Source organism: Ovis aries, chromosome 2, assembly GCF_016772045.2.
Source record: "Ovis aries strain OAR_USU_Benz2616 breed Rambouillet chromosome 2, ARS-UI_Ramb_v3.0, whole genome shotgun sequence".
Lineage (NCBI taxonomy): Eukaryota > Metazoa > Chordata > Mammalia > Artiodactyla > Bovidae > Ovis > Ovis aries.
In genome coordinates, this window is record NC_056055.1 from 70,051,289 (window position 1) to 70,070,817 (window position 19,529).

General features: G+C 36.1%; 1 non-coding gene across 1 annotated transcript; it reads left to right on the forward strand.

Annotated features, from left to right (window-relative positions):
* Positions 1 to 305: 305 nt before the first annotated feature.
* Positions 306 to 377, forward strand: TRNAE-UUC (transfer RNA glutamic acid (anticodon UUC)). The gene has a single exon. It is a non-coding gene; the product is annotated as a tRNA-Glu (tRNA).
* Positions 378 to 19,529: the final 19,152 nt, after the last annotated feature.

Consider the following 19,529-nt stretch of genomic DNA (forward strand, 5'->3'; position numbering starts at 1 on the left):
TTGCTTTCAGTGGCTCCTGCAGTTGCCTTTTCAGTCTGCTGTGGCTATTGTAGCAGAGATGGTTTTACTAACCAGGAATACTCGTTGAAAAGATCAACATTCCTCAAGAGATGCCAAATACTTGCTGCCAGTGTATGCTTTTGGGAGCCTCTGCTCAGACTGTCCAGTTCTCTTCTGTTTTCTATTCACAACTCGCGGTTTGTGTTCTCCTGTCAAAACTAAAGTTCAGTATGATTTTTGGAGTTATCTGGATGTTTTACAGGGGTTGAGGGTCATACTCTCAAGATACATTCACCTCTGGGAGGTCCCCAGTGGTCTAGAGGTTAGGACTCGGCACTTTCACTCCTGTGGCCCAGGTTCAATCCCTGGTTGGGGAACTAAAATCCCATAAGCCACGCCACTGGGCCCCGCCAAAAAAAATTCATGAAAGATACACTCACCTGTCTGTGCAGGTCCATCACTGAAGATGACTGAGAACCACTCCCATCTCCAAACTTGCCTTTTCCAAGCATCCTATTGGGGTTGAGCCCTGACAAAACACAAATATACATGTTAGTCCCAAATTCCTTAGCTATCCCTCCCACTACTGCTATATTTAAAAGACATAACCAAACAGGACCTACTCTATAGCACAAGGAGCTCTACTCAATATTATATAACTAAGTGGGAAAAAAAGAATTTGAAAAAGAATAGATACATGTCTATGTATAACTGAATCACTTTGGTGTACACCTGAAACTAACCTAACATTGCTAATCACCTGTACCTCAATATAAAATAAAAAGTTGCAAAAAGACAGATGTAAGTATAAACCGAATAATTTAGTCCTCAGCAGCCAGAAAACATAAATAATGTCACACTGACGGTTACACTTCAAGTTCTAGTGTTATTCTTATCCACTTGCTCATATCGGATCACTCTTCAAAGCCACCCTGTCCCTCAAGTATTTCTGGGAATCCACAAAACAGAGTATCAGACACTGCGGCAAACACTTCTTCTATCCACCTCGTATCCTCTGGACATTTTACTCCAGTTGTTAATGTAAGAACCACTTTTACAAGTAAAATCTGAGAGCGTGTAGCCTCAACTACACTAGAAATCTCATTTTCTGTTAGGGGCTTCTCTGATTCTAAGTATTTCTTTTATTATTATTATTATTTTAAATTTATTTAGGGAAATGTACTCCCAGGTGTAAAACCTGGGCTAGTGGAAGATGAGAGTCATGCATAAACGCTTCCATCTTCTATGATCCCTCAAATGCATAAGGAGAATTCTACATGGCATTTCAGAATTCCAGTAAGATGGAGCTTCAGCTACCCAGTTGGTGATCAGTTCAATAACATATTTTCGTACCAATGTTTCCACCCTCCCTATTCAATTTTTCCAGTCCCCAACCCCTGTTCCCTCAGATTGCTGTACACAAGGCTTTGACTCAATCTCTGCCTTCTGGGGCAAACCCACTTAGGCTAAACACATTGCTTCTTTGCTACAAATACAGAGTCACATCTACCATACTGCTTATCCTTACCTCAACTTCAGCTAGTCAAAATACACATGCTACACCAGAGCCTTCTGAAGGAATCTCACTGTTGCCCCTGCTAATGGTACCCCACATAATGCTAATGCATCAAGGGTCTGACTCTTTGTGACCACATGGACTGTATCCCGCAAGGCTTCTCTGTCCATGGGATTCTCCAGACAAGAATACTGGAGTGGTTTGCAATTTCCTTCTCCAGGGGATCTTGCTCACCTAGAGACTGAACCCACATCTCTCGCAACTCCTGTGTTGGTAGGTGAATTCTTTACCACTATACCACCTGGGAAGCCCATACAGATAAAGGCTACTTGTCGAATGTTTTCTCTCATCTCTCTATCATCTTCCCTCATACCACCCACCTCTTACAAAAGTAAACATAACAAATTCTTCACTTCTCTTTTAGTCAAAGCAAAAATTTGCAAGATACCAGTACACACAAATGATTATACTGGACTAAGGGAACATTTCATGCACAGATGGGCTCAATTAAGGACAGAAATGGTCTGGACCTAACAGAAGCAGAAGATGTCAAGAAGAGGTGGCAAGAATACACAGAAGAACTGTACAGAAAAGATCTTCATGACCCAGATAATCACGATGGTGTGATCACTCATCTAGAGCCAGACATCCTGGAATGTGAAGTCAAGTTGGCCTTAGAAAGCATCACTACGAACAAAGCTAGTGGAGGTGATGGAATTCCAGTTGAGCTATTTCAAATCCTGAAAGATGATGCTGTGAAAGTGCTGCACTCAGTATGCCAGCAAATTTGGAAAACTCAGCAGTGGCCGCAGGACTGGAAAAGGTCAGTTTTCATTCCAATCCCAAAGAAAGGCAATGCCAAAGAATGCTCAAACTACCACACAATTGCACTCATCTCACATGCTAGTAAAGTAATGCTCAAAATTCTCCAAGCCAGGCTTCAATAATACGTGAACCATGAACTTCCTGATGTTCAAGCTGCTTTTAGAAAAGGCAGAGGAACCAGAGATCAAATTGCCAACATTGGCTGGATCATCAAAAAAGCAAGAGAATTCCAGAAAAAAAAAAAAACATCTATTTCTGCTTTATTGACTATGCCAAAGCCTTTGACTGTGTGGATCACAATAAACTGTGGAAAATTCTTCTAGAGATGGGAATACCAGACCACCTGACCTGCCTCCTGAGAAATCTCTATGCAAGTCAGTAAGCAACAGTTAGAACAGGACATGGAACAACAGACTGGTTCCAAATAGGAAAAGGAGTACATCAAGGCTGTATATTGTCATCCTGCTTATTTAACTTATATGCAGAGTACATCATGAGAAACGCTGGGCTGGAAGAAGCACAAGCTGGAATCAAGATTGCTGGAAGAAATATCCATAACCTCAGATATGCAGATGACACCACCCTTATGGCAGAAAGTGAAGAGGAACTAAAGAGCCTCTTGATAAAAGTGAAAGAGGAGAGTGAAAAAGTTGGCTTAAAGTTCAACATTCAGAAAACTAAGATCATGGCATCCGGTCCCATCACTTCATGGCAAATAGATGGGGAAATAGTGGAAACAGTGTCAGACTTTATTTTGGGGGGCTCTAAAATCACTGCAGATGGTGACTTCAGCCATGAAATAAAAAGACACTTGCTCCCTGGAAGAAAAGTTATGACCAATCTGCTGCTGCTGCTCCTGCCGCCAAGTCGCTTCAGTCGTGTCCGACTCTGTGCGACCCCATAGATGGCAGCCCACCAGGCTCCCCCCATTCCTGGGATTGTCCAGGCAAGAACACTGGAGTGGGTTGCCATTTCCTTCTCCAATGACCAACCTAGACAGCATATTAAAAAACAGAGACGTCACTTTGCCAACAAAGGTCCATCTAGTCAAGCTTTGGTTTTTCCAATAGTCACATATGGATGTGAGAGTTGGACTATAAAGGAAGCTGAGCACCGAAGAGTTGATGCTTTTGAACTGTGGTGTTGGAGAAGACTCTTGAGAGTCCCTTGGACTGCAAGGAGATCCAACAAATCCATCCTAGAAGTAATCAGACCTGATGTGAAGAACTGACTTTTGAAAAGACTCTGATGCTGGGAAAGATTGAAGGAGGGTGAAGAGGGGACAATGAAGATGAGATGGCTGGATGTCATCACTAACTCAGTGGACATGAGTTTGAGTAAGCTTCAGGAGTTGGTGGTGGACAGGGAAGCCTGGCATGGTGCAGTCCATGGGGTCGCAAAGAATTGGTCATGACTGAGCGACTGAACTGAACTATGCATATAGGGCTTCCCAGGGGGTGCTAGTGGTAAAGAACCCACCTGCCAATGCAGGGGACATAAGAGACTCAGGTTCAGTCCCTGGGTGGGGAAGATCCTCTGGAGGAGGGCCTGCCAACTCACTCTAGTATTCTTACCTGGAGAATTCCGTGGACAGAGAAGCTTGGTGGGCCACAGTCCATAGGGTCGCAGAGTTAGACACACACACGCACATGCTCTGCATATAAATTAAATAAGCAGGGTGACAGTATACAGGCTTGCTGTACTCCTTTCTCAGTTTTGAACCAGTCTCTTGTTCCATATCCAGTTCTGTTGTTTCTTGACCTGCATACAGGTTTTTCAGGAGGCAGACAAGGTGGTCTGGTATTCTCATCTCTGTGCATCCTCACTAACACTTGTTATTTCTGTGTTTTCTTTTTTTTTTCTTTATGATAGCTGTTCTGAGGTGAGTAAGGAGATACCTCTCCATGATTCTGATTTGCATTCACCTGATGATTAGCAATGCTGAGCATCTTTTCATGTGCCTGTTAACCATCTACATTTCTTCTTTGGAAAAACATCTATCCAATTTCTCTACCCACTTTTTCCCTTTTAAATGTTTACTTTTTTGAATTTTTCACCAGAAACATTTTGTACTGGGGTGTAGCTGATTAACAATGACATGGTAATTTCTTGTGAATAGCAGAGGGACTGTACCCATATTTTAGTTGAGTTGTTTGTTTTTCTGATGTTGAGTTGTATGAGCTACTTATATATGATGAGTTTTAATCCTTTATTAATCATGACATTTGCAAATATTTTCTCCTATTCACTAGGTTGTCTTTTTGTTTTATCAGTGGTTTCCTTTGCTGTGAAAGTGCTTTTAACTAGGTCCTTTTTGTTTATTTTTGCTTTTTCCCCTTTATTTTAAGAGGTGGACCCAAAAATACTGCTGCAATTTATGTCCAGGAGTGTTCTGCCTGTTTTCCTCAAGGAGGTTTATCATGTCTGGCCTTATGTTTAGGTCATTAATCCATTTTAAGTTTTTTTTTTTTCTGTTTTTGCTTTGCAAGTAAATTAATCTGCATCATTTTTCTAGATTCCCATATAAGTGATATTACATGAAATTTATTTTTTTCTTTCTGACTTCCCTGAGAGTCTCTAGGGTCCATCCTTGTCTGCAAATGCCACAATTTTATATATGGTGTTACAGAATGTTCTAATTTCATTCTTTTACATGTAGCTGTCCATTTTTTCCAGGGCCACTTATTGAAGAGACTGTTTTTTGTTTTTTCCCCCATCATATATTCTTATCTCCCTTGTCCAGGGATTGCAAAGAGTTGGACGTGACTCAGTGGGCATGCATGCATGAGTTAATTTCTGGGCTTTCTATTTTGTTCCATTGGTTTATGTGTCTGTTTTGTGTATGAATTTTTCCTTTCCATGTTTATCAAAATTTTACTTGTACATATCTAAAAATCTAGTTCTTCAAGTTGGTTACCAAAAGTAGCAGTTCTTCCTTCCCCTATAGTTTGCCTTTTTTAAAGATGATCTTTAAAATTTCTACTCATTTAACCCTTTCTCAGCTTACCTCCATATGTCTTAAAAATATATCAATAGTTGTTAAATTTTAAAACATATTATTTCTTTGTAAAATAGCATGAAGAGTTAGTTTTCACTTTAGCTCTAGAACTATCACACTTACACATTTTTTCTTCCCCTATCTTCTCAATAAAATTACGCTACAATTTATTAGTGTCAATGCTCTGTGTTTACTATGTGCAAATTTTATTGACAGCTAAGAAACTATGATAGGATTTTTCTCCCTCTGCACTACTTTTTTGTTTGCCTGGAATTAATTATTATTATTATTATTATTATTATTGCTTTTTAACTTATCACTATTTCAACCTCAAACTTTCTGTCAGCTATTTAAATATGCTATCAGTCAATATGCACATGAGGCATGCCGTCAGTTTTGTCATCTTGGAGAACTCTCTCCTGGAGCCTAGTCGCCAATCAACTATTTGATAGCCATTCTATTTGAAATCTCCATTCACCATCATCAGACTACTTTACCTTTCTCTTGTGTCATGTCTTCTGTTTCCTGTACTCCATGCTTTTCACTACTTTATTTACTCTCATATTGGTGGAGGTCACTTCTAAGAGCTTGAAAAGTCATTCATGGGAGATAAATTATTTAAGACTGTGCATGTCTGAAAATAGTTTTCTTCTATCCCAATACCTGAGTAATATTTAGCTGGGTATAGAAATCTAGGATGGAAGTCATTTTCCTTTAGAATTTTGAAGGAATTTCTCATTTTCTTCTATTTTCCTATACTTTTCTTAAGAAACATAAAGCCATATTGATTGCTCATCTTTTATATGAGCCCTAATTTGTTTTCTTACCTGGAAGATTGTAGTACACATTCTTTGTCTCCAGTGTTTTTAAGTTTCACTATTACTTTGCTGTGAGTCTGTTTTTATTCACTATTCTAGATTGTCAGCGAGCCCCTTTAACCTGGAAGTCATGTTCTAATTCTGAAAATTTTGCTCAAATAGTATCACTAGTGATCCTCTTTCGTCTGTATTTTTTGTTCTCTCTTTTGGAGCAGTACCTTACTATACCTCCTGTTCTGCCACCTATTTTTTTTCTTTATTTACTATGTTTTTTTCTATCTTATTATCTTTTCAGGCTTTCAACTGAGTTTTTCATTTCTGCTATAATTTTTTATTGCTTGCCAAAAACCAGTAGTGTTCTCTGAATATTTCTTTATTTTTAATAAAGCATTCTGTTCTCTCTTTGTGGTTAGATTATTTTCTATCTCTGAGGTTACTAAGGAAAATAATATTTAAATTTCTTTCTCATTTCTGTATTTGTTTATTCCAAGTTGCCTTTTTATATTTGTTTAGTTGGTGTTACCCTTTCTTGTTAGAAGCTTTTCTCTGAATTTTTGTAATTTTTTAAAATTATCTCCTTACATAAGAGTGAGAGACTGCAAACTCAATAGGTTTAGAGAAACTCAGGTAGGGTTTGTGAACTGTGATGGGCTTGAGTCACAGTTGAGACTGTTGAGAGAAAACACTTTGCATATCCTGCCTTAGGGACAAAAAGCCTCGTGCAAGAATTCTGGAACCCTGGCAGAGAAGATAGCTGGGAGTCTCAGCATTCTGTAAGTATTTGTTCACTTAATTTCCTACTTTTATCATGAAACAACTGTTGATAGTGTGGAGAAGGAAGCCTTCATACATTTTTATGGAATGTAATTGCCAAAACTTATAATCACCTAAGATATCCTTCAATAGGTAAATTGATAAACAAATTGTGGTATATCTATTCAATGGAATATTACTTAGCAATAAAAGCAAGTGAGCTATCAAACCATGAAGAAAAAAAATAATGAACTTAAAATACAGACTACTAATTGGAAGGAGCTAGTCTGAGACCTCTATATATTATATTTTATAATTCTAATCATATGGAATTATGGAAATGGACAGCAAAAAGATCAGTGATGTCAAGGGTTTGGGGGCAAAAAGGAAGGGTTATGTGAGTGAAGCACAGGGGATTTTTAGGTGGTGAACCTATTCTGTATGCTACTGTAATGCTAGATACCTGATATTATACATTTGTTAAAACCTATGGAACTTTGTGGCAAAAGTAAGCTTTAATCTGTGTACCTTAAAAAAATCATTTAAAAGGGCAGAGATCTCATGAAGGAAAGCGGACTGTGACAAGGAAATCTAACTGTATTACAGCTGTAGGAAACAGCCTCACTGAAGGGAATGGGGGGATGTTGCTGGCCTAGGTTGGGAATGAAGAGTTTGTTGGACTAAAGACAAAAAGGAAGTACACTCTAGTTAATAAAGTTGGTTTCCATGAGGATAGGGCTTAACAAATACGATACATAGGTATATATGCTATATGTGTCTACTGGAATTGAAAAATTAAGAATTGTATGGCAGACAGTGTGAGCCAGCTTTTTTCTGTTACAGTAGGAATCTACAATTAAGCAAGGGAAGGAAGCTATAATTATCAATGTGGAAATGAATTAGAGTTTAAGACATTGTTATGTATATGTATCCAGATTACATATGAAAATATTTATAGACAGAGGTTAATTTCCACTCCAGTACTCTTGCCTGGAAAATCCCATGGATAAAGGAGCCTGGTAGGCTGCAGTCCATGGGGTCACTAAGAGTCAGACACGACTGAGCGGCTTCACTTTCACTTTTCATTTTCACGCATTGGAGAAGGAAATGGCAACCCACTCCAGTGTTCTTGCCTGGAGAATCCCAGGGACAGGGAGCCTGGTGGGCTGCTGTCTATGGGGTCACACAGAGTCGGACACGACTGAAGTGACTTAGCAAGCAAGCAACATACGTATAGTCCTTGGTCTGTCAGTTGCAGAGGACCTATAAGCAACAGTGCCCAGTAGCCACAAGTAAACCTAACACCTGTATCTTGGTTTCTAATATCACTGTTCAATAAATTGGATAAGGAATTCTTGGAGAAGTGGTTGGTTTTGGATCTAGGAAAATACACAGGATAAGCCTGGAACATATTATGGTAACAGATAAAAGCTGGAACAATTTGAGCCACAAAATAAATAAACTAGCATTGTACCATGTCCCAAAGTATAAAATAAATATCTCTTAGTTCATACCAGGTATAAATAATTGATAAAGTAAATGAGGATGAAGAGACAAATCTCCCATGCAGAAGAATTTCAAAATAATTTATGTAGGTATTCCATCCGCAAGAAGGAAGATCGTATCACTACACTCCTTAAATGTGGCCTGCCCATGGTGATTTTCTTCCAAGGAGCAGAGTATAGAAAGGAGGAAAAGAATACTTTACAGAAGAGAAATTTGTTGTACAGTCACCCTCGACCAGGTGATCAGGGGTCAATATCTAGAGTGATAAATCACATTGAAAGCACATATCTCTGTTATGATGTGATGAAATGTCACTATACCTCGGTTATCATCTTCCGCTAAACCTATTATTCCAGTCTAGTCATGAGACAAACATTAAGAAAATTCCATTCAAGGGACATCCTACAAAACACTTGACCAGTACAGCTCAAAACTGTCAAGTTCATCAAAAATAAAGGAAGTCTAAGAAACTGTCTCAGCCAAAAGGAGCCTAGGGAAACCTGACAAGTAAATGTGATGTGGTCATCAGGAAGAAATCCTGGAATAGAAAAAGACATTATTACGTGGAAAGTAAGACCATCTGATTAAACTGTAGGCTTTCAATGGTAATGTTTTAGTTTTGGTTCAATGACTCTAGCATATATACCACGCTAAGATGGTAATAACACAGGAAACTATGTGAAGAAATATTAATATATAGGGATTCTCTGTCTTCAAACATTATGCACATCTATAGAAATTCTAAAAAAAAATAGTGTATATTAATAAAATTTAAACATAGAAAAAACTACCTAATCTCAATCATTCTCCCTCAGATATTTCATATGGTAGTTTGTTTTTTATGTCTATAGACTAATTTGTTCATGAGCCTTAATTTTCAAATACTTGACATTACAATCATTTGCTTCCTTATTTATTTAACCCTTTATAATGACAGATTGTATTGTAATTATTTTACTTTATACACTCTCAAAGTCAACTGCAAAAATCTTTAAAAAGTTATCTCAATAAACCAGCCCCAAGCCATCCATGCTTCTTTCTATTAAAAATGAAATACTATGTATACTATATATAATAGTGAAGGGAGAAACTAAATATTTGATGTAAATATCAGCTCCACATTATAGCATTAAAAGTCCCTATGTTTTTTTTAATTTCTTAAGATTAATACAAAAATAATTTAAAAGCTACTAGAATCTTAAGATTCATTTTTTTTTTTCTTTAAGGGATCTTTTCCAAATGAGAAGGTGAAATAGAAAAACAAGATCAGGTTGTATCTTGCTGGGAGCAAGAAATCATAAGTAATCCTCTCCCAATTAAAATTATATTAATAATAGTTTTATTAACTTCAAAAATATTTACTGAGAACAAGTTATGTATAAAATTGTGTGAATATCTACTTGGCAACTAACTGACGTTTCACTTTTTTCCTCCCTTCATGTGTCAGGTGGGTACTTATTGTTAAACTGTCACGTGAGAGTCTGGAGCTCAGAAGAAGGGCCAGGCTAGAGGGGGATTTAGTGGTTTTCTCCCTATTAGTGGTGATCATTGTAGTGGAAGTAGATAATCTCTTCCACTAAATTCCCCTAGAAAAGAGAAGGGAAGAGGAAGGTGCCAACAGTAATGTTTCATAACAAATCATCTCCAAGCTCAATGCCATACAGTATTTCTTCTCATGCTTATGAGTCTCCAGTCTGACTGAAGGTTGACACATGTAAGTTTTGTTCTGAGACTCAGGCTGAAGGGACAGAAGCTACCCAGGAGAACATCCTTTCAAGGTGATTACAGACGTATAGGCATTTATTGTTCAGCTGCTCAGTCATGTCTGACTCTGCAACACCATGGACTGTAGCACATCAAGCTCCCCTGTCCTTCAGTATCTCCTGGAGTTTGCTTAAACTCATTTCCATTGAATCAATGATGCCCCCTTCTCCTCTTGCCCTCAATCTTTGCCAGCATCAGTCTTTTTTCCAGTGAGTCGGCTCTTCACATAAGGTGGGCAAAGTATTGGAGATTTCAGCTTCAGCCTTTTGCAAATGCTTCATTTTTTACAAATTGAAATTTTGTGCCAACCCAATGTTGAACAAGTCTATCACTGCCATTTTTTCAACAGCATTTGCTCACTTTGTGCCTCTCTGTCACATTTTTAAAATTCTTACAATATTTACAATTTTTCATTGTTTTTAATATTATTTTATTGTTTTAATGTTATGATGTTCTGTGATCAGTGATCTTTAATATTACGATTGCAAAAAGATTGATTCACTAAAACCTCAGATGATGGTTAGCATTTTAAAATTAAGGTGCCACATTGGTTTTTCAGACATAATGCTATTGCACACTTAATAGACCATAGTATAGTGTTACCCTAATTTTATATGCATTGGGAAACCAAAAAAATTTGTGTGATCTGCTTTACTGAGATACCCTCTTTATTGTGGTCATCTGGAGGTGAAAATTCAAGTGTCTCCAAAGTCTGCCTATGTTAGAAGGCAAGCTAACTCTGCAAACACATTTCAACTACTCTTTGGGTCAAGTCCACTAAACACAATACTGACCAAAGCATTGCTCATCCCAAAGTCCAGGGGTATAGAAGTATACTCCGCCTCTACTGAGAGGTGGCTACAACATCACAGTATACTGGACACGGTTATGGGAAAAGATGAAGAGCTGGGAAAGAGAAAAGGAAAATGAAGCACCAAAACAGAATATCAAGAAACGTCTACATTTAAGGATCAGTAGACTAAAATATTATTTAGTAGACTAAAGTATTCTTGGGGCTTCCCTGGTGGCTCAGCCAGTAAACAATCTGCCTGCAGTGTGAGAGACTTGTGTTTGATCCCTGGGTCAGGAAGATCCCCTAGAGAAGGAAATAGCTACCCACTCCATTATTCTTACCTGGAGAATTCCATGGACAGAGAAGCCTGTTGGACTATAGTCCATGGAGTCACAAAAAGTCATATATGACTGAGGGACTAGGGCTTTCCTGATGGCTCTGCAGATAAGGAATCTGCCTGCAATGCAGGAAACCTGGGTTTGATTCCTGGGTCAGGAAGGTCCTCTGGATAAGAGAATGTCAACCCACTCCAGTATTCTTGCCTGGAGAATTCCATGGACAGAGGAGCCTGGTGGGCTGCAATCCATGTGGTCACAAAGAGTTGGACATGACTGAGTGACTTTCACTTTCACTTTTTCAGACTAAAATAATTCACTGAAAAAAATTAAAAGGTTACTAGTGTAAGTTAGGGCCAATTCACACCAAGAGCTTTGTTCTAGATTATTGTGTCACAAAGTTTGGCCATCTATCAGGTGATCTACAAGTAGTATGTTCATTTCAAAGTGGAAAAAAAAAAGAATAATTCTATTCAGATATGTTTTTAGAAATTTGAAACATAAGGTAAATTATAATTTTCCATAAAATCCTATTGTGCTTTTATATATCATTATTTTCTTAACAGGTGGCATTCATCTTGGCTAGAGTAATTTCTTCCTGTCAATTTTCTTTCTTTTTTTAATAAGCTTTACTAAAAGCAATTTACATAAATAAGATTCACTACTTTTAAATGTGAAGTTTAAGCAGTTTTGACAAACATGTATAGTTATGCAGCCATGCACATTATCAGGATATTGAACATTTGCATCAACCCAAATAGTTCCCTTCTGCTCCTTTGCAGTCAGTTCTCTCTCTATTCTACCCAGGATCTGACCATTACTAGACTGACTCTCTGTCACTATGGCTTTACATTTTTTAGAAGTTTATGTAAATGGAGTCATATAGTTTTGGGGGCCTCAATTAATTAATAGCATGATTATTTTGTGATTCATCCATAAGAAAATGCATCAGTAGTTTGTTCCTTTTCATTGCTGAGTAGTATTCCATGATATGGATATACCATTATATATTTAATCATTTGCCAGTTTTTGGTCATTAGGATTGTTTTCATTTCAAGGTTATTGTTAATACAGCCTCTCTGTGACCTGGCTCTGAAGGCCGTGCTGTTAATCTTTATGGTTTTGTCTGTTCAATGAAGTTTCTGTGAATGTTCATGTGCACATCTTTGTGTGGACGGATATTTTTATTTCTGTTTGGTAAATATTTGAGAATGCTATTGCTGGGCTATGTGGATATATTCTTTGTAAGCAAATCCCACTGTTTTCCACATCTGCTGTACTCCCATCAGCCATGAGAGTCCCAATAGTTCCATACACTTAACACTTACATGGCACTAAGCCATGACACTTACATTTTAGCTGCAATATCAGGTATGCAGAACTGTCTCATAATTGTTTTTATTTGCTTTTTCCCTAATAATTAATGAAGTTCAACATTGTATGTATTTATTTACCATTTGAAATATCTTCTTCCATGTCTCTTCAGATATATTGCCCATTTTAAAATTGTTTTTTTCTCATCTTTCTATAGGAATGAGCTTTCTTTATAGAATTTTAATACAAGTCTTATCAGATAGATGTTTTGTATATATTTCACCCAGTCTATGACTTGCCTTTTAATTTTTTTTAACAGTATCTCTCAAATAATAAAATGTTTTCATGTTTTATAATATCTAATTTATCAAATTTTTATTTTTTGTAAACTTTATTTTGTAAAATTGTAAGACTTCTTTAATTAAAGGTCACAAAGATTTTCTTATATAGTTTATCTATAAATTTTGTAATTTTCTCTAATGTGTAGATCTATTATCTTTTTCAGTTTAATATTTGTATAACTTGTGAGGTAATGTTTGAAATTTATTTTTTCCTTAAATGTGGACTTCTATTTCAATGCCATTGTTGAAAATACTGTCCTTCTTCCTTGGTATCTTTATCAAGAACATTGACCTTGTATTGGTGAGTGTATTTCTGGGCTTTCTTCTGTTACAGTGTTCTATATGTCTATCCTTATGCCAATACTATGCTTCTTGATTACTAGAGCTGTATGATAAGTCTTGGAATCAGGTACTTCAAGTCTTCCAACTTGGTTCTTTGCTTAATTTGTTGTTTTTTACTCCAGATCCTTTGAATTTATATAAATTTTAGGATCAGCTTGTTAATTATTGCAAAAATATCCTACTGAGAATTTGACTAGAATTTCATTGAATGGATAGATCATCTTTGGGAGAATTAAAATGATAATATGTCTCCCATTGATAAATGTCCATTTGTTTAGGTCTGTCTTAAATTCTATAATCATTGCTTTGTCATTTTCAGTGTGCAAGTTTTACATGTCTTTTGTTATAGTGATTCCTATTTTATTTTAAAATATTACTATAAACATTATATTTTAAATATAATATTTTAAAATAGTAATATTTAATATAGTAATATTTTAAAATATTACTATAAACATTTTATCCGTTTTCATTTCTAAATGTTCATATTTAATGTATATAAATACAATTGAATTTTCTATATTGACCTTATATTCTCTGTAAAATTTCTATTGGTTATCTAGTAGCTTATTATAAAATCCTTAGAGTTTTCTAGTCAAACATTCATGCTGTTTTTGCGTTAACATTTTTACTTCTTCTTTCCCAAATTTGTGTCTTTTGTTCCCTTTCCTTGCCTCATTGAACTAGCTGAAGTCTCTATCCTACTGAATAGAAGTGATGAGAGCAGATAGCCTTGTGTTGTCTCTGTGCTTGGGAATGCCATTTTAGTCCTTCCCCACTAAGTAAAACTTTAGCTTATAAGTTTTTGTAGCTTCCTTTTATCAGCTGATATAATTGCCTTGTAGTCCTTGTTTTCATCACGCTTAAAATTGAATTTTGGTATGCGCATTTCCTGGATTTGTTAAGATGATCATATGTTTCTTCTGTTTTGCCCTATTGATGTGATGAATTACAGTGATTATCTTTTCACTGTTATTTGAGAATTGCATTTCTGAGATAGAGTCTACCTGCTCATGGTGTATCATCCTGTTTATATGTTGCTCACTTTGATTTGCTAAAATTTTAGTAAGGATTTGTTAAAAATTTTGTTCAAGATTTTATATCTGTGCTCATGAGTGATATCGGTGTTTAGTTTTATTTTCTTGGAATGTCTTTGTGTAATATTCATACCAGAGTAATAATGGCATCACAAAATGTTAGGAAGTTTTTGTTCCTTGCCTATGCTTTGGAAAATTTTGAGTAGAGCTGATATTTCTTTATGAAACATTTGGTATAATTCATCACTGAAAGCATCTGCACCCTAGAGTTTTTGTGGGATAATTTTTACCTACAAATTCAATTTCTTTACTAGATAAAGGGCTAATTGGGTTCTTATGTCTTCTCAAGTGTTGTGTGGTATTTTGGTCTTTTGAAGAGCTCTCCACCTATATTATTGAACATATTGCCTAGAATTGTCCATAATTTTCTCTTATCATCTTTTTTTAATATCAGTTCTTTTGTAGTAATGTCTCCTCTTCTGTTCGTGATGTGGATTATTTTTATCTTTTCATATCAACCAAATTACATGTTTTTATTTTATTAATATTTTCAACAGCTCTTGGTGGGTAGGTACATATTATTTGTCTTTTTGTTCATATATATAAAACTGCAAACGTGTTATTATTACATTACATCTTTTTTTTTTTTTTTCACAAAATGGCAAAATAACTTTAAAATAGTTCCGATAGTCTTAAAAGTGTTGCTGGAAATTTCAATGCAAATATTACTATTGAGGAAAAAGTTATAAAATTAAGTAGTTAAAACAATGACTGTGCAAATATGCAGGGTGAATTTCAATGTTAAAGTGAATCTATAAGTGTCATGATTTTGTAAAGATAGTTAACATGTATTGCAAATTATAAATATAATGACTTTTAGTTGAAAAAAATTTCATATTCTTGAATTCATTGATATAGTGTTTTTCAATAGTGGCATAAAATCATCAGAATTTCAGCAGAGTATAAAGATTATAAAATAATTGACTTTTTCTAGTACAAATTTATACCTTTCCAGTTAGAACTGATGAATTTTGCTACTAAAGAGAGGTGAAATAAAACATATTCTAAATTTCACCAAGTTAAAGATAGCTATAATTCAAGTTATTGCAGAGAATATAAAACAAGTTATAAAGTTAATGATAGTATGTACAGAAGGAAAGAAAATATATTAATTATCTATTGCTATGTCATAAAGTAACCCAAAACCCAGAAACTTAAACCAACTTATATTTATTATCTCATGATTCCTATAGGTCAGAAATTTAGGTGTGACTTACCTGGGTAGTTTTAGGCCAGGGTGTCTAAAGAAGTTGTAGTCAAGATGTCAACCAGGATTGTCGTCATCAGAAAGCTTGACTAGGGACTGGGGAATCTGCTTCCAAAACAGCTTACTTTGTCAGGAAGCCTCACTTCTTTTATGATTGTTAGATGAACTCAACTCCTTGACATGTGGCCTGTCTATGTGGCCATTTGAGTGTTTTCACAAATTGGCACCTAGATTCCCCTGGAGCATGTGATCTGAGAGAAAGCAAGGAAGAAGCCTGATTGCTCTCTAAGACCTAGTCTCAGAAGCCCTAACACATTCTATTTATTAGATTTGAGCTACTAAGTCCAGTTCACACCAAGGGAAAGGGAATTAGGGTTGATCTTTGGAGGAATGTAAAAAACTGATGGGCATGTTTTAAAATCATAATACAAAAGGTATGGTAAAATTCATCTATAATCTAACACTTTGGCATTTCAGTATCATACTGTATGAAAAGTAATTGGTACCATGTGTGCTGTTAGCTGACATTTTGCTTTAAAGCTTGACCAAACCACATTTGGTATACAGATAATAATATGTTAAAAAATACATATATATATAAGTGCTGGATGACTTGTTCGTTCATCGGTGAAAAGTCATGCCATAGAAGAGTTTTGTTTGTGTACTGCATGATCACTTTATGCACTGTGGTATAGACTGTCTAAGAATAAGCACTGCACATTATACCAGTTATATGTATAGAAAGATGGATGATATGGGGAGGGAGGAGGGAGGGGGGTTCAGGATGGGGAACACGTGTATACCTGTGGCGCATTCATGCTGATGTATGGCAAAACCAATACAATATTGTAAAGTAATTAGCCTCCAATTAAACAAATTTATATTAAAAAATAAAAAAGAAATAAACAATGAAGAAAAAAGAAAGAAGGGTGTTCACTACACAAAGAAAAACGTTGTTCTTATTTGCAAACTGCTTCATTCACAGAATACAGGTGATGGTCAACTACATTATTTGTAACATTCCTTCAATTTTGAGAGAAATAGTGACATTTTAAATACAAACAAATTGCAGCTATTGATTGTAGGTCTTTTCATCTTTTATGGCAAAGAAAAGAGCAGCCATGTAAAATGTTGCTTTTCTAATACATGACAACACTTGTTGTTGAGGTGTTGAGGAAGTGATGCTTGCATAAATTTTTATTAAATGATGAATGAGATGAAAACATATAATGAAGTTGTTATTTCTGTCCATAGTTGTTTCTATAAGTGACTTTCTTAAATAGTACAATCCAGAATGAAAGCTTAGTAGTTAAGACTTACAGTTCTGGAGTCAGATTTCCAGGATTCAAAACCCAGCTGGACCACTCACAAGCTATGTGATTTTAGAGAAGGCATTCAATTTCTCTATAACATAATGTAATTATCAGTAAATAAAGTTTGTGATAGTACCTACCTGAAATAATTATCCTAGGGTTTACATAGGATAATCCATATAAAATACTTATGCTGCCTGGCATATAGTTACCAGGCGATAAATATTAGATGTTTTAATAATTGCTATTATATGTTGACGGAGAAGGCAACGACAACCCACTCCAGTACTCTTGCCTGGCAAATCCCATGGACAGAGGAGCCTATAGGCTGCAGTCCATGGGGTCGCTAGGAGTCAGACACGACTGAAGCAACTTAGCAACAGCATTATATCTTGAATGTATTTCTTCAGGAATGAAATATCGCAAGTTTCAATCTATATATAAAATTTCTGAGGAAGCCATAACTGTGGTGAAAACAGCTCAGTCACCATGATGTTGACTCTTTACCAACACTTAATGATTTCCTTTACTCATCTATAAAATAACCTTTAACCTATTAATGTATTTTAAACCCATATATAAACATCCATGGAATATGAAGAATTGCTCAGCTGAGCAAAATGCAACCATACGGTGGATTAGGAATACTTCGTTGCTGTCTCCCAAGATAAATCACTCAGCTTTCCAGTTTTGCAGTAGGGTGTGCTCATTAACTTAAAGCAGAAAGCAGTGCTGTAATTAGTCTTTAGTGTGGAATCTATGCCTAAATTCTGATCTGTTCAAGTCTGAGGTTCATAACTCTTTGTGAAAACCATAAGCTATGAACTGGAGTTTTCAAGTTTAGCAGTAATAGAGAACAAAATAAGATGGCTGGATAAGGAAATTAGCCTATAAATGTAGCTGTTTATCATTTAGCTGACTGTAAATGTTTTGATGAAATATTTCAACAGTATTTTCCCTCTCTCAAGTATGAAATAACTTTTTAATATGAAAAATATTAGGCTTTTATTTTTTTTATTTTTATTTTTTTTTATTTTAGTTTTTTATTTTTTAAATTTTAAAATCTTTAATTCTTACATGCATTCCCAAACATGAACACCCCTCCCACCTCCCTCCCCATAACAACTTTCTGGGTCATCCCCATGCACCAGCCCCAAGCATGCTGCATCCTGCGTCAGACATAGACTGGCGATTCAATTCACATGATAGTATACATGTTAGAATGTCATTCTCCCAAATCATCCCACCCTCTCCCTCTCCCTCTGAGTCCAAAAGTCCGTTATACACATCTGTGTCTCTTTCCCTGTCTTGCATACAGGGTCGTCATTGCCATCTTCCTAAATTCCATATATATGTGTTAGTATACTGTATTGGTGTTTTTCTTTCTGGCTTACTTCTCTCTGTATAATCGGCTCCAGTTTCATCCATCTCATCAGAACTGATTCAAATCTCAATTCCAGAAAAATAAACGACCCAATCAAAAAATGGGCCAAAGAACTAAATAGACATTTCTCCAAAGAAGACATACGGATGGCTAACAAACACATGAAAAGATGCTCAACATCACTCATTATTAGAGAAATGCAAATCAAAACCACAATGAGGTACCACTTCACACCAGTCAGAATGGCTGCGATCCAAAAATCTGCAAGCAATAAATGCTGGAGAGGGTGTGGAGAAAAGGGAACCCTCCTACACTGTTGGTGGGAATGCAAACTAGTACAGCCACTATGGAGAACGGTGTGGAGATTCCTTAAAAAATTGCAAATAGAACTACCTTATGACCCAGCAATCCCACTTCTGGGCATACACACCGAGGAAACCAGAATTGAAAGAGACACATGTACCCCAATGTTCATCGCAGCACTGTTTATAATAGCCAGGACATGGAAACAACCTAGATGTCCATCAGCAGATGAATGGATAAGAAAGCTGTGGTACATATACACAATGGAGTATTACTCAGCCGTTAAAAAGAATTCATTTGAATCAGTTCTATTAGGCTTTTAAATAGTGATAAATCTATTTTTTAAATGCTAAAATTGGTGCTCGCTTTGTTCCATGAACCACCCTAATGGGCATTGGTCACAAAACTAAGATGTGAGTAGTCTTGCTTTAGTCAGAGCCATACAAGAGCCATAAAGCAAAAAAGACAATACAAGTGGTAGAAATTTGGAGGAAGGAGAGAAGTCTTCGAGGAGAGGAAGTTAGTCACAAAGAGATTTACGGAGGGGGTAGGATCTGGATGGCATGTTAAAAGAGAAGTGGAACTTTAGATATATAAGTGAGGATATATAAGCGGGGGTGGTGGGCGGGTAACTTTTCATTTAAAAAAAATGTAAATGGTAGCATGACAGTAGGAAGCCTTTGGGCATGTTAAAAAGATAGTCACTAGAACAGTCTAACTAAAACAAAGAAGTAAGGGATAAAAGAGATCTTAATTGGACCCACACTAACAACAACAAATGAGGTCCATCAAATGCTTGGCACCAGCTCAGTCTAACTCAAATGTTAAGGCATCCGCTTATAAACTATATTTAGAGAGGATATAAGAAGAAAGTGGGAGAGAAAAAGTAGTCATAAAAGGCATTAGCAGGGAGCAACCTC